The sequence below is a fragment of the Pan troglodytes genome, chromosome 1, assembly GCF_028858775.2.
Source record: "Pan troglodytes isolate AG18354 chromosome 1, NHGRI_mPanTro3-v2.0_pri, whole genome shotgun sequence".
Lineage (NCBI taxonomy): Eukaryota > Metazoa > Chordata > Mammalia > Primates > Hominidae > Pan > Pan troglodytes.
In genome coordinates, this window is record NC_072398.2 from 224,640,612 (window position 1) to 224,655,992 (window position 15,381).

Consider the following 15,381-nt stretch of genomic DNA (forward strand, 5'->3'; position numbering starts at 1 on the left):
GTTGCCCAGGCTGGAGTGCAGTGGCGCCATTACAACTCACTGCAGCCTTGACCCCCTCCGGGGCCAAGCCATCCTCCCACCTCAGCCTCCCGAGTAGCTGGGACTACAGGTGCAAAAAATGCCTGGCTAATTTTTTCTTTTTCTTTTTTTTTTTTTTTTTTGAGACGGAGTTTTGCTCTGTCACCCAGGCTGGAGTGCAGTGGTGTGATCTCGGCTCACTGCAAACTCCACCTCCCAGATTCAAGCGATTCTCCTGCCTTAGCATCCCAAGTAGCTGGGATTACAGGCACCCGCCACCATGCCTGGATAATTTTTGTATTTTTAGTAGAGACAGGGTTTCACCATGTTGGCCAGGCTGGTCTCAAACTTCTGAGCTCAAGCAATCAATCCACCCCCCTCAGCCTTCCTAAGTGCTGGAATTACAGGTGTGAGCCACTGAACCCAGCCCAGATGAAGACAATTTGGAAGGCATACATCCGATGGAGATTTAGAAAGAGTTCAGAAGACATACACATAGCCAACAAGCGTATGAAAAAATGCTCACCATCACTCATCATCAGAGAAACGCACATCAAAACCACAATGAGACACCATCACACACCTGTCAGAAGGACGATTATTAAAAAGTCAAAACATAACAGATGCTGGTGAGGTTGCAGAGAAAAGGGAATGCTTGTACATTGCAGGTGGGAATGTAAATTAGTGCAGCCACTGTGGAAAGCAGTTTGGAGACTTCTCAAGAACTTAAAACAGAACTACCATTCAACTCAGCAGTCCCATTACTGAGTATATACTCAAAGGTAAATAAATTATTCTACCGCAAAGACACATGTTCATTGCAGCATTATGCAAAATAGCAAAGATACAGAATCAACCTAGGTGCCCATGAACACTGGATTGGATAAAGAAAATGTGGTAGGCTGGGCACAGTGGCTCAAGCCTGTAATCCCAGCACTTTGGGAGGCTGAGGCGGGCGGATCACGAGGTCGGGAGATCGAGACCAACCTGGCTAACACGGTGAAAACCCCATCTCTACTAAAAATACAAAAAAATTAGCCGGGCACGGTGGCAGGCACCTGTAGTCCCAGCTATTTGGGAGGCTGAGGCAGGAGAATGGCGTGAACCCAGGAGGCGGAGCTTGCAGTGAGCCGAGATCGTGCCATTGCACTCCAGCCTGGGCGACAGAGCAAAACTCTGCCTCAAAAAAAAAAAAAAAAAAAGAAAAAAGAAAAAGAATATGTAGTACATATGCACCGTGGAATACTACGCAGCCTTAAAAAAGGAATGAAATCATGGTCTTCACAGCAACGTGGATGCAGCTGGAGGCCATAATCCTAAGCAAATTAATGCCTGAACAGAAAATCAATACTGCATGTTCTCGCTTATAAATGGGGGCCAGACACTGAGTACACACGGTCACAAAGAGGAGAACAACAGACAGTGGGGCCCACTTGTAGGTGGAGGGTGGGCAGAAGGTGAGGATCGAAAAAGTACCTATTAGGTACTATGCTCACTACCTGGGTGACAAAATCATTTGTACCCCAAACCCCAGTGACACACAATTTGCCCATTTAACAAACCTGCACATGTACCCCTGAACCTAAAATAAATGTTGAAAAATAAAAATAAAATAAAATTTAAAAAAGAGTTCAGGCCCAGCACGGTGGCTCACACCTGTAATCCCAGCACTTTAGCAGGCTGGGGCACGTGGATCACCTGAGGTCAGGAGTTCAAGACCAGCCTGACCAACATGGTGAAACCCCGTCTCTACTAAAAATACAAAATTAGCTGGGTGTGGTGGTGTGTGCCTGTAATCCCAGCTACTCGGGAGGCTGAGGCAGGAGATTGCTTGATCCTGGGAGGCGGAGGTTGCAGTGAGCCACGATCATGCCATTGCACTCCAGCCTGGGCAACAAGAGTGAAACTCCATCTCAAAAAAAAAGAAAGAAAGAAAAAAAAAAAGAGTTCAGATTTGGTTGTATTAAGTTTGGGAGGCCTGTTAGCTACTGGAGAGGAGTCACTGCATAGGTGGCTAGATGCAGGAGTCTGGGGTTCAGGTGAGAGGTCAGAGTTGAAGATATAAATGAGGGGTTCTCTGTATACAGACAGCATTTGGTGGCTGAGATGGGCCAGGCACTATGCTGCCAACAGGGAAGAGCAGGTGCCACCCTGCCCTCATGTAATTTTATTGTGCAATTATGATCTCTGTGTTACAGAAGAGGAAACTGTGCCTTGGAGAGGGTAGGTGATTGGATGTGGCCAAGCCCACACATGACCTAGGCTGACGCCCGAGGTTCCCAACTGCTGGGTTCTCTGTCTCCATTCCTTTCACCAGGCGGTCAAGGGCGATGGCCTCTGAGTGTCTCATGCAGAGCCTGGGATCTACAGATGCTCTGTGGACTTCATGGCCATCTCATCCTAACTGCATTAATCCCAAGGAGGAGGCACCGTGGGCCTGTCCCTCTGTTCCTCGATGAGGCTGGCTCACACGGAGTGGGAAGAGCTTTCATCCCAGCTCCCTGGCTCTTCCCTCAAGATCCGGGCCTTGCCAAGAGTCATGGGTCCAGCTAGGGAGGAGGTGTAACCTCCAGGTGAGACCCTTGGAAAGGTCTCCACCCCCAAATTAAACCCCAACCTGAGCCCACCCCACTTCCCAGCAACCAGAGGCCCTCTGCACTCACAGAGGCTTATGCAAGAGCAGAGCCTGCTGGGCTGAGGCCAGGAGGCCCAGAAGACATGTGGCTCATGACCATTTACTTTAAAAATCCCTTTCCTGGAAAGGGGCCCATGGGTGGATGGCCAAGGAGTCTGCCCTGGAGAGGAAATCAGTGAGGACACCTGCAGAGACACATGCCACACACAGCCTGGAGCTGGGACAGGGTCATCAGCCCAGCCACTCTGTCTCCGTTAATAACCCGACAAGATGTCAGGCCTTTGTGCAGACACCAGGACATAAACACGTGGTGAAATCCAACCTGCAGAATCTTCCCAATTACCCTTTCTAGGGGGTGCCAAGGCACACCTGCACTCAGATGCATTTTTGTCACCTCCCAGATGACAAAAGTGACGCCCCTTTGGAAAGGACCCAGGAAGCCCAGGTTCCCAATAACTGGGGGGAAAAACAATGCTGATGCAGTTACCACGCAGGAGCCGTTTCTCTCTCCCCTCCTCACTTTTCCTTCTTCCCCCCGCCCACTTCCTCCTTCTCTCCTCCCTCTTCTTCTCCCTGCTTCCTTCTCCTCCTCCTTCCCTCTCTCCTGGAATCCTGGCCCAGCCACGGTGGGTGAGCTAGTGCCACTTATCTCAACGGCAGTGACTTTTGTCTGGGCCATCCTGGACCTGGCGCTTTCCTGATGGTTTCAATTTTCTGCTCTCTGCTTTCCTGTTTCATGGCAGGCATATTAAAAGTGGGAGCAAATCACTTTGTTCTCTTTTGTATAAAAACTCCTTCTCACTTGCGTGCCCTCAATGCTGCCTTCCTCTTGGTCGGAGGCTCATGATTTGGTAGTAATAACGCTCTGTTTATACTTGCCATAAATGTCAAGCCCAAATAATATACTGTAATCATATCTTATCCTGCAACGCTGGGATTTATGCACAGCTCCGAGTGCAGATCCTTTTAGACTTTCCAAATGACCACGGCTCCTTGAAGGCCCTCTGACTGATCCGACCCCGGCCAGACAGGTAGGCGAGAGGGGACGATGCCCTCGACAGAAAATGGAATGTGTTTCTCCAATCTCCATGTCCAAGTTCATCACCCCGAATGGCCTGCCTCCATGGAAGCTGGACTCAGAGCGCAGCCTTGGCCGAAGACCTGTGTGTGCTCAGTCACTGACCTGCATGCTGGGCAGAGGCCCCCCTCTTGCTGCTTCTGCTGAAAGAACAGTTCCTGGATGGTGGGACTGGCTCCCTCCTTGGCCAGTGACCGCTGAGTCGTCTCTAGCAGAGCAGCCTCCTTGGCCCTCTCTAGCAGAGCAGCCTCACCTGCCCGATCTGCATGTGGGCCGGCTCAGGAGCCTGGAGGCATTCAGGCCATAATTTTGCTAGAAGTTCCTACCTGGCTATTTCCAGCTCCTGAGTGCGTGGCGTCACTAAGATTAGAAGGCAGAACAATTCACTAGCTCTGCGCAGTCCCCGGATGAAAGGCATTCCTCAGACATCAGGATCGTGCCTGGGAAAAGCGTGAGGCCATGGATGCTGTCCCTGAGAAAATGCTCACTTTGGCAGATGGCCCTGTCTCTGTCAAGTCCTGGGGGTCACGCTGCCTAGTCCCCACAATTCCTAGGTTTCCTACGACGCCGAGGTCTGCCACCACCAAAATGCTCAGGAGGGACCTCAGAGTGCCACAGCAGGAATGCGCCCCACCCGTGATGGGCCTAGAGGACCCATGGGCAGCTGCTGGGGCAGAGAAGTGCCCTACCGGGAAGCCCTGGCAGCTTGGGCCACGTGTAAGGAACACAGGCTACAAAGCAGATTTGATCTTTAAACAGCAGCAACTCCCTTCTCATCCCCTACGGGAGTTAAAAGGATCCTGGCAGAATGTGGAGGGACAGAGACCCAAATCCAAGAAGTGCTCTCTTTTGTACAAAGCATGGTGCGTATGTGTTGTGCATATACACAGGTACCCAGATGCTCATACACACACATACACACACACACACCATATGACTTCCTTTTATTAAAAATACCTGACCATTCTGTACTAACAGTTCAATATGAAGTTAGAAGTCCTGGCAGACAGATTGTGACTCAGTGAAAAGAAAAAAAAATGAAATTTTCTAACAGTTGGAACTTCCCGGTAAAGGAACAGGCTAAACAAGTGGCTCCTCACAGGAGCTTTTCAAAGGCCACACGGCTGGCTTCTAGCAGTGATATCGCAGAAACGGAGAGGCTACACTTTTCCACCTTCAGTTCTTTCTGGAATAAGAGAGGGTAAGATTAACAAAATAAAAGGTAACACCAGGTCTCATCCAAGCCTGCAACTATGTGACTGTGCACCCAGGGGTTCAGGGACATAGAGGGTCTCAGGGGACCTGGTGGGTATAGGGGCAGGAGGACCCTCTGCAAAACAACATCTCTCTGTGGCTCCTGCTCCTGGGGACCCTCCTGGGGCTCTAGGACACAGAGAGAATCTGGCATCCACTGTTCCTGCCAATGAGGGGTGCTCAGTGTGGGGGACACAGGTGGGAGGCAGGGGATGGGTGCTGGGATAGTGGGGGAGAACAAGAGCAGGTGCCTCGGGAGCCCACAGGAGTGAGCACCCCTCTCGGGAGGCTGGGGCAGGGTCTTGCCAAGGTCCCCAGCCCAGTTGAGGATCCATAGGTGAGATACTTGTAAAGGTGCCCACAGAGGGCACCTTTAGACAAAGATACTCACATAGGGAGCCCAGTGTGAGCCCAAGCTGAGACCCCATCCCTCTTCCCTTCTGCCAGAAGTTCCCTCCTGTTCTCACCGGGGCTTATACAGGAGTGAAGCCAGGAGGCCCCCAAGGCCCAGGGCTCACCAGGGCTTACTGTGAACATGAGGTTCAGATGCATCTTGCTTCAGGACTGTTATGGAGTGAATTGTGTCCCTGTGAAAAGGTGTCAAAGTTCTAAGCCCCAGAACCTATGAATGTGACCTTTTTGGAAAGCGAGTCTTCGCAGATGATGAAGTTAAAGTGAGGTCAGGAGGGCAGGCCCTGATCCAGTCTGACCGGTCACCTTATATAAGAGGAGATAAGGACACAGACACGGGCAGAGGGAAGACCCTGCAAGGACCAAGGACAGAGGCCTCAGGAGGAACCTGCCCTGCCCGCACCTCGATCTCAGACTTCGCTTCTTCAGGACTGCAAGAAAATCAAGGCTGCTGCGTAAGTCGCCCCGTGTGCGGTGCCTTGTCATGGCAGCCAGAGTAAACACATGGCGTGGGACGAGCCCTGGGCAGCTGGACAGAGGACACATGTCAATGACAGACAGGTCTGGGATATGGAGGGACAGAGATGTGCAGGGAGTGAGTTTCCCCTTTAGGGCCCCAGAAAGCGGCTGGAGGTGAGTGCTGGGCTCTGCGCGCTCATAAGGTGGTAATTAACAGTGGCAGGACGGTGCCCCATTGGATGCTCTGGGATATCGTACAAGTCTCTGTTTTGCTGATGCTGGAGAAAAGAATGGCGATAAATAAATGTAAAGCACGCTGGTGATGGTGTGAAATGATGCTTCATCTAATTATCACTATTCTGTGCTGTCGTTAACATGCGCTCGAGGAGAATGGTAATGACTTTTACATTTATACCACAGCTCGCATTTGCCGTCTTAAGCCCATAGCACGGGGACACAATATGCCCTGGGATGGAATCTCTTACAGACAAATGACGGGATTACACAACTTGGTAAGAAGAAATGATTCACTGTGGCCGAGTTGAAAACAGCAGAGTAATAACACACAGGACTCCAGGAGAGCCCGAAGAAGACCCAGAAGGTGAGGAAATGAGAAGTAGGCAACTTTGATGGGCACCTGAGGGATGTCGCTGGAAAATCTTTCCTCAATCACAGACGTCCTTTTCTGCCTAATGAGGGTCGTAATACAGTGAACGTGGGTGGCCCCATCTCTCTTTGATGCTTAACGGACTGTGGCATCCCTGAAATTTGCTGTTTTGAACATAAGGGGTGAACGGACCTGGATTGAAGCTGAACACCCCCTGTGGCTGCTTTTTCTCCAGGTTCCTATTATCTCTTGCTCTCTCCTCTCAAACTGGAAATACTTCAGTTAACTGACAATTTGACAATTCCACTTAGTTGGATCCTCGCCCTGGAAGTTCTCCTGCAGGGACCATGCAGTCACCTTTGTAGGCGGCCGAACCTTTACCCTGTTTCTGCCATGTTCCTGCGCCTTCCAAGGGCCAGGTGGAGGTGGTTATGCTTCGTACCACAGCCCCATCCTGCTGTCTGGACCACGAGTGGGCCCCACGACCCCCAGGACCATCAATCCAAGGTTGGCCTGGGGGGGTGTCATCTGTGCCCATGTGAGAAGACGGGCACGACTGGCACGACACCCTTGCTCAGGAACCCAACTGGGAAACGGCATGGGCATGGGAATGAGGCAGTCAGCAGCAGAAACTGCAGCCAAGAAGTCGTCGAGACCAAGGCCAGAACGCTGAAGCTGGGCCAGGAGGAATCGAGGCAAGGCATGAGAACCAGAGGCCACAAGACGAAGAGAAGGGGACATCAGAGGGAACACAAGGCTGGGGGGCAGTGAGAAGACAGAGAGGTAGGCATGCAGAGTGGAGGCAGAGACACCAGAGGCCCTGCGAGTGAGCACAGCCCCTGGTCAGTCCCTCGCCAGAGCTGCCTCTGTCCCACGGCCTTGCCGTGAGGTCCAGTCCTCCACACGGTGTATCAAACCACTGTCCTCCTAAGCTGAATAAATTATGGCACCCCAAAACATACGTCCACATCCTAACCTCAGAGCCTATGAATGGGACCTGATTTGGAAATACCGTCTTTGTGGGTGGAATTAAGGATGGAGATGATATAGTGCATTAGGGTCGTGCCTGATTCCAATGGCAGCGTCCTTAGGAGAGGCGGAAAAGGGCACACAGAGCCACGGGGAAGAACACTGCCAAGTGAGGATGCAGGCAGAGGCTGGGGGGGATGCAGGGACGCAGCTGCAGGCCGGGGGGGGGGGGTCCTGGATTGCTGGCAGCCACCAGGAGCTGGAGAGGGGTCGGGACAGATTCTGCCTTAGAGCTTCCAGAAGGAACCCACCTGCCCACATCTTGATTTCAGATTTCTGGCCTCTAGAACTGAAAAGAAAACATTTCAGTGGTTTTAAGCCACCCAGTTTGTGGTAATTTGCTATGGAAACCAATACAAGTGACCCAAGGAAGGCTTAGCTCCCTGCCAGCGAGGAGAACATCTTCAAAAATCAAAACCAAAGGCTGTGACCTGGGGGCTGGTGTGAAAGAGAACATCTTTACAAATCGAAGCCAAAGCCCGTGACCCCGGGGCTGGTGTGACGGCAGAGGCCCGACTGGCTGGGCTCTGGAGCTGCCTGGGCACCGGACCACTCTGTGACCTTGGGCCACTCCCTCTCCGGAGCTTGGCTCTCCTTTGAGAAAATGAGGGATGAGTCCAGAAGCCCCTTCCCGATGGAACAGTCTGGGCCTCATTGTGGAAAGACGAAGTGGGGACAGGCCAGTGATATGTGCCCAAAGCCTCCATTCTTTCTGAGAACCATCCGCCGCTCTCCCCACCGAGGAATGTCACTCAGACGCGGCCACCGGGATGAGGCAGCCGGATCTCTCCTGACCATAAATAGCTCAGAATCTCTTCACCATCTATTGCTACGGAGTTTGGAGAGGAACATTTGGCTCTTTCAGAGGCTGTCCCGAAACGGCTGAGGCATATGGGACAGGTCACCCTGCAGAGTCAGAGGACAACACATCCGTGCTGGCTGCCAGATGCACTTTGCCCTTCAGTCTGTGACAGTTGAGTGTAGCTGGGACTCTCTGCTCTCAGCTGCAAGGCCTGGCCCCTGAGGGCACCCAAGAAACCTAGGGGGAAGGAGCCCAACCTCCTGGGGTAAATGGGGCTGGTCTCTGCTGGGGGTGCCACCTGCCCTCAGACCCAGGAGGAGGGGCAGAACCAAACAGCCTCCTTCAGGGCCAGGAGCACTGAGAGGGCCGCCTCCTGCCAGGCCCCATGGAGCTGGGAGAATGACAGTCCCCTTAGATTAAGCCTACCCTGCTTCTGGAGGCGCGAACTTAACTTCTACCCTCTTCCCCACAAATTCCATTTTAAAAATACTTTTGATTTTCAAAACAAGACTCAATGATGGACACCATCCCTAAGGGGGGAAGTCTTATGGGCTGAGCTTGCAGGCCAGTGTGGAGGTGTATTATGATCTTTAAAATTTCACCCAGTTAAGAAGAAAGCTCTCAGCTGTTTACATTTTAGGCTAATTCTGGGCCTTTTCTTGCTGTAGTTCCCCCGTCCTCAGCAGGAGGCAGCTCAGAGTCATCGAATGCCTTCGTCACAGTTCCAGAGCCAATCAGAAAGAGGAGAATCTGAGGAACTGCCTAGGCACTGATTACCCCTTCCATTCTAGAGAGAAGTAACCTGAGGATCAGAGAGGGAGAGAAACCTGTCCAAGGTCACACAGCAAGGCAGCATGGATTCTGGACCAGAATCCATGATTCCAGTGTCCTTTCCTCTTCTCAGTTCATAGCTTCCAGGAAGATATGCTGTAGGCCTTGGTAAGATGGACTAACTCACCCCAGGAGCTTTCAAACCATATAAACACATTGACTTCACTAAAAGCGAGCCCAACTGATGCAACCAGCCTTTCTTTAGCTTAACTCCCAAATGCAACTGCCAGCTGGGCTGGTCCCTGGACTTCTTTGGTATTTAGGGATTTACTGTGGCTAATACCAAAGAAAGGCTCCTAGAGAGGGTTTCCCTGCACCCCAAAACACCTCCTCAGATTCAGCAGTCCTGACATTTCTCAGAGTCCTGGAGCTCTCCCTCCTGCTGTCTTTCCACAGATGCGGTGGGATTCTTCTCATGTATTTAGGAGCAGAAAGGCAGGTAGGTCAGTGGCAGCAGCTTAGCCCAAGTGACTATGGCCATTGCTTAAAAAGTCAGCCTGTTGACTCTCAGGCATGAAGCCCTGACTGCATGCCCAGCCCTGATGTCGTTAACTGGGCATAATCTTCCCAGCCACCTGGCATGGGGGTGTAAGCGCTCAAACTCTGGCATGAGTTTGGGCTCTAGCAGCCAGTTATTCCCAGGACTGGCACCCCAAAGAATCAGAGAAGTGGAAAGTGAGCCCCGGGGTTTACAAACAAGCTTCCTATGGATACAACATCATCTCACCTAAGTCACTCTGAAAGTCTTCAAAGTACAAACAAAAAGGCTATCAGGATGGGCCCACCATGGCTGATGTGTCAGAGATAGCAGGCGATCATGGGAAAGGAGTTGGCAGCACTGGTTATCCCCAAAGGGGTTAACAACAACAGATGAAATCAACTCCAGATAGATCCAGATTTCAAATGTCAACATCAAAACTTTAAAGCTTTTAGGAAAATAATGCTGAATATCCTCCTGACTTTGAGATAGGGAAGGATTTCTGAAACAAGACTAAGAAGTGCTAACTGTGAAATATTGAGAACACTGACTGTATTAAAAGTAAGAACTATTGAACAAGACATCTTAAAGAAGCTGAAAAGCTACAAACTGAAAAATACAAGATATTTGCAACATATAAAAGGGATGAAGGATTCTTATCAAGAAAATATAAAGAATTCTTACAAGAAGAAAGAGACAACTTGATAGAAAAATGGACAAAAGACTTGAGCAGGAGGCTGGGCACGGTGGCTCACACCTGTAATCCCAGCACTTTGGGAGGCCGAGGCAGGAGGATCACGAGGTCACGAGATGGAGACCATCCTGGCTAACACGGTGAAACACCATCTCTACTAAAAAAAATACAAAAAAATTAGGCGGGCATGGTGGCAGGCACCTGTGGTCCCAGCTACTGGGGAGGCTGAGGTAGGAGAATGGGATGAACCCGGGAGGCGGAGCTTGCAGTGAGCCGAGATCGCGCCACTGCACTCCAGCCTGGGCAACAGAGCGAGACTCTGCCTCAAAGAAAAAAAAAAAAAAAGACTTGAGCAGGAAAGAGGAGAAACACATGGCCAATAATTGCAGGAAGAGGGGCCCTGCTCACCCGTGAACAGGGAAATGCTGGTGAGGGCCAGGGTCAGACACCCTTTCATCCTCACTCAACTGGCAACAACTAAGAAGTCTGACCTCATGCGCAGAGGGTGGAGACCCTGGAAATCACTTATGCATGGCTGATGGATCCATAAATTGGCCATCACTTTGGAAAACAACTTGAGTTAACTTGTAAAAATGAATATTCATGAGTCTCATGGAATCCAGTAAAGACAACTACATTTGCTATGCCTCTTACTGAGAGGTGAAATCCAGTTCCCCTGCCTTCTAATCCAGCCAGCCTTGGTCACTTGCTTCGTCAATAGAATGTGGTAGGACTGACATTCTGAGCTTCTGGGTTGGCTCTAAGAAGCCTGTAACTTCCACCGGGTGTCTGGAAAGCTCACTCTGGGAGCCCTGAGCTGCTATGCCCGGGAATACCAGGTGAAAAGACCACATGCAAAGGTCTTAGCCTCCATAGGGAGAAAGAGGCCCAGGCCCCTTCAGGCCGGCTCCAAGGGTCCAGCCCTCAATCATCTCATCTCAGGTCCCGAGTGTGGTGGAACAAATCAGAGTTACCCCTCTGAGCCCGACAGCAACACACATGATGTGGTTGTGTGGGATGGTTTGTTTCACAGCAGTAGATAACTGGACCACCCAGAAAGCACTGTCTCCTAGGAGACAGACACAAAGATGACTATTCTGGGCAATGCTGTTTCTAACACAAAACTAGAAACCACTGAATGCCCAAAGGCAGAAGAGTTCGGTGAATGGTGGTAGAGACCCACGGGGGAATATTATACAGCTGCGAAAATTGATGAACTGTAGCTACACATCAACCACATAAATGAGATTTAGAGACACAATGTTAACTTTCAAAAGCTAACCCCAGAAGACCACAGAAGGGACAAAACATTTTTTATACAGTTCAAAAACAGGCAAAAAGTAAACAAGGTAGTATTTAAGGATGCACTTATAAGTGATAATCCTGAAATAATAGGAGGGAGATGTAAGCACAAATTCAGGGTTGTGATGACCTTTGGGAGGTGGGAAGGTCGGGAAGGGACGGAGAAGAGCCCGTGGCAGACACAGTTAATTGGTAATGTCCTAGTTCTTGGATTGACCAGCAGGTCATGGGCATTCCTTGTTAGAATGTTTAAACAAACACTCTAAAGCAAACAACAACAATAGCGTGTCATGAACTGAAGATTATAATTCATCTAATTACTCTAATTCCTCCTTTGTTTTAAATGCAAACACCTGACTACACAGATAATGGAGGTTCCAGCCCAATATGGCCTCGGAGGTGGCCAAGATGCCCCTGGTAGGGATCTCCCGAATTGAATGATGGAGAGTGATGTTGTCATCAATCACCCGTGTGCCATGAGCCCCACAATCCAGGAGAGCTGAGGCACAGGAAACTCACACCATAAAGGCAACCTTCCCCTCCCACACCCCAAGCCATCGGAGTCGCTGAGCCCTGTGTTTTATTTCACCATTGTGTGCCTACCACTTAACACGGAAAGATATTACTCATGAAAGATGAGTCCTGAAAGGAAAGTTTGGGGTTTTATTATACCTCTGGGCTAGATTGGGAGATCTTTGAAGAAATAAGGTTGTACCCTTTTCATTTCCTATCCACAGGACAATATTTTAGCCATGCGTAGGGTCAGAGAGACAGAGAGAGGGCTGGCGCTGTGTGATGCTCTGTAGGACTGGTGCCCACTGATTGCAGAGGGCACTTGTCTCAGGCCTTAATAGGAGCAAGGAGTTCCGTGTCTGATTGATGGTCCCAGGGAAAGTGGAAAATGCCTCTTGAAGGCCAGGCATGAAGTTGCAGAAAACAGTTGGGGAGGTGAATAGTTTGCCCACTGGCCAGCCAGACCTGGGAGTGCTCAGGCCCTCGGCCTCAAGATGGCTCCATCTTCAGCTACCGGAGTTTCTGGTCACAGCTCTCCAGTGACCTGCTGGGTCTCTTAGACAAGGTCTTCTGTTCTATTTCCTTCTTCCCTATTCTCCCCTTATTTCCAATATTAGGGTCAAATTACTTGCTCCCTAACATGGCTCCAGCCCTATGTTCTAGGATTCTAAGTGTTGTAGGATTTTAAGATGTGGGGACCACTCTTCAAGGGCCACCATGGGCACCCTGCCATGATGATGGGAGTGGTTTCTTCCCATCCCAGACCCCTGGGTCCTCTAGCCCTGCTTCAGTCCCAGTCTTACTCCTCCAGGCACAACCTGAGCCTCAATTCCCACGCAGGAAACCATTTAGCAGGGAAAGCACTGGAATCCTGCTGCTGTGCCCCCATGATGGCTCATCAGGGCAATCCTGGAATCATGAGAGGAATCGCCAGCTGAGTCAGTGCTAAAAGGGTGGAAGGGGACTGCCCCTCAATCCAGGAAGCCCAGGGGACCCCCGGGCTCTGCATCCACCTTGCTGCCTCTGGACAGGTCATGGAGCCTAGAGCTCTTCTGAGGTCATGTGGGTGCAGCACCCTGCCCTCCACCCTAGGCCATCTGAGACCTGGGACCGCTCCCAGAGATTGCCCTCAAGAGGCAGACTTAAAAGAGACCATGCCCATTTATTTTCAATGAGGAAACTGCTGTGTGCCTCAGTTTCTGCATTTGTAAAATACAGTGATAATGGCACCTACCTTCAGTATGAAGACTCCCTGAGGTATTGCACACAAACAGCTCCTAGGCCAGAGCAGGCCCCACTCCATGGTGTGCTTACACTCAGAAGGATTCTCCTCACTGTTATCTACCCTCCAGCATGATGGGCCCTGGTGGGGGAGGAGGCGAGGAAGAAGAGCAGCCTGGCCTGCCCTCCTCCCCAGGAGGCCAGCTCCTGGAGCCCCTTCTGAAACTTAATTCTCATTTATCCTATGGAGACTAAGACAGTCACGATTTTGAGTTCTGTGGAGAGAGAAAGCACTGGACCCTGGCCAAGATGCTGAGCCCAGACTGTCTGAAGATAACGCACACACAGATGATGTTTACGGCAGAACAATCATGCAGGCATTAGGCTGGTGGCAGCCATGGGAAGCCCGGGCTGGCTGGGGTCACCACCACCCCCTGGCTGGGCAAATGCCAGCTGGGGCTGCTTTCGTCGTCATTTGCAGGGGAGCCAGCTCCAGGCTGGGCGACAGCTCAATTCAGAGCCCCAACAAGAGAGCTTGGCATATTCTTCCTTACCAGAGACAATCTCGCACCTACTTTGTTTGCTCTTAGATATCAAACAGAATGGAAATATTTTCGTTTCACTGGACAGGATGACAGCTGTGCCCCACCTCCTGGCGGGTGTCTCATTCTTCTCAGGCTGCACAGGCTGGTCACCTGCTTCTGTGGGTGGGAAGAGAACAGTGGCTCCACTTCTCTTCCTCATGGCAGCCCCCACCCGCCAACCACCAGACACTCCTCAGCATGGTTCCCACATGCCTGGGAAGGAGCTCTCTTTCCTATTCCAGCCATGGGGAAGCTGGAGGCCTTGCACAGCTGAAGCGCAGCTCCACGCCCAGCAACCATGAGCCAGAGTTCAGGGTGCAGGCTGCCCACAGCCCTTTAGGAAATGTTCCACCTCAGAGACCCTTTGTGGTCAGAGAGCTGGTGTCTTGAGGGAGTGTGGTGGAGTGCCATCAAGGCTGTGTCTTGGCATGGCCTAAGAAGGAAGGTCTTGTATCATGAAAAGCACCCTGGCCAGCCCAGGCTACTTCCTTCCATAAATATATGGCCTAGGCTTATGAATACCATATTTTTATCATGGCGTTCACTCCTTTGGTTTGTGGACTACGTATGGGTTTGTTCATGGTGTGAACTCCTTGAGAACAGAAACTGTGTCCTGTCCTCCACTGAATTCTTGTGGTCTAATTCATTGTTTGGTGCAGAGTAGGCTCTGAAGTCATGTTTTTGAATGAGACAGTGTATGGATGGATGGATGGATGGATGGATGGATGGATGGATGGATGGATGGATGGACAGGTGGAAGGATACATGGCTAGATGGATGGAAGAAGCAAAGAATGCATGAATAGATGGATTCATCTATCTTCAGAGAGATAAATTAATGCATAAATGGATAGATGATGGATGGAAGCCAGGAAGGATGGAAGGATGGGAGGGAGGGAGGGAGGGAGGGAGGCAGGCAGCACATTAGCTGCTCATAGGAGAAAGCAACCATTTGGGAAAGGGCTACTTCCTGGGCCCTCCCCTAGTCTTGGTCTCTCCATAGAGACATGTCTGCATCTGACAGGGGTCCTGCTTCGTATTGCTCCTTTGGGGAATCTGGCTGCATGAAGCACTTCACATGCCTTTTCCTGGACACAAGCATAAGTTGCGGGTAGGCTAGTGGGGGCAGGAAGCATTAAGCCTCCCTCCAGTCTTACCTTCTCCAGGGCATTTTTCCAGAGAAGAGAAAATGACAAGCTACAACAACGATTGGCACACTATAACTGTGGGCCAAATTCAGCCTGCTGCCTGTATTTGCAAATAAAGTTTTATGGGCACACAGCCACATCCATTTGTTTACATATTGTCTATGGCTGCTTTTGTTCCATAACAGCAAAGTTGAGTTGATGCAACACAGACCATATGGCTGGCAAAGTCTAAGATATTTACTGGCTGGTTCTTTGCAGAAAAAAATTTGCTGATTCCTGGGATAGAGTGTTGTCTGGGGCCCTATCATTGGCTATGGG

The 15,381-nt window shown here is 50.7% G+C and overlaps 1 protein-coding gene across 18 annotated transcripts in view; it reads right to left on the minus strand.

Annotated features, from left to right (window-relative positions):
• CAMTA1 (calmodulin binding transcription activator 1) overlaps positions 1 to 15,381 on the minus strand; it is a 981,226-nt gene that overhangs the window by 412,176 nt on the left and 553,669 nt on the right. The gene's annotated exons all lie outside the window — the stretch shown is intronic.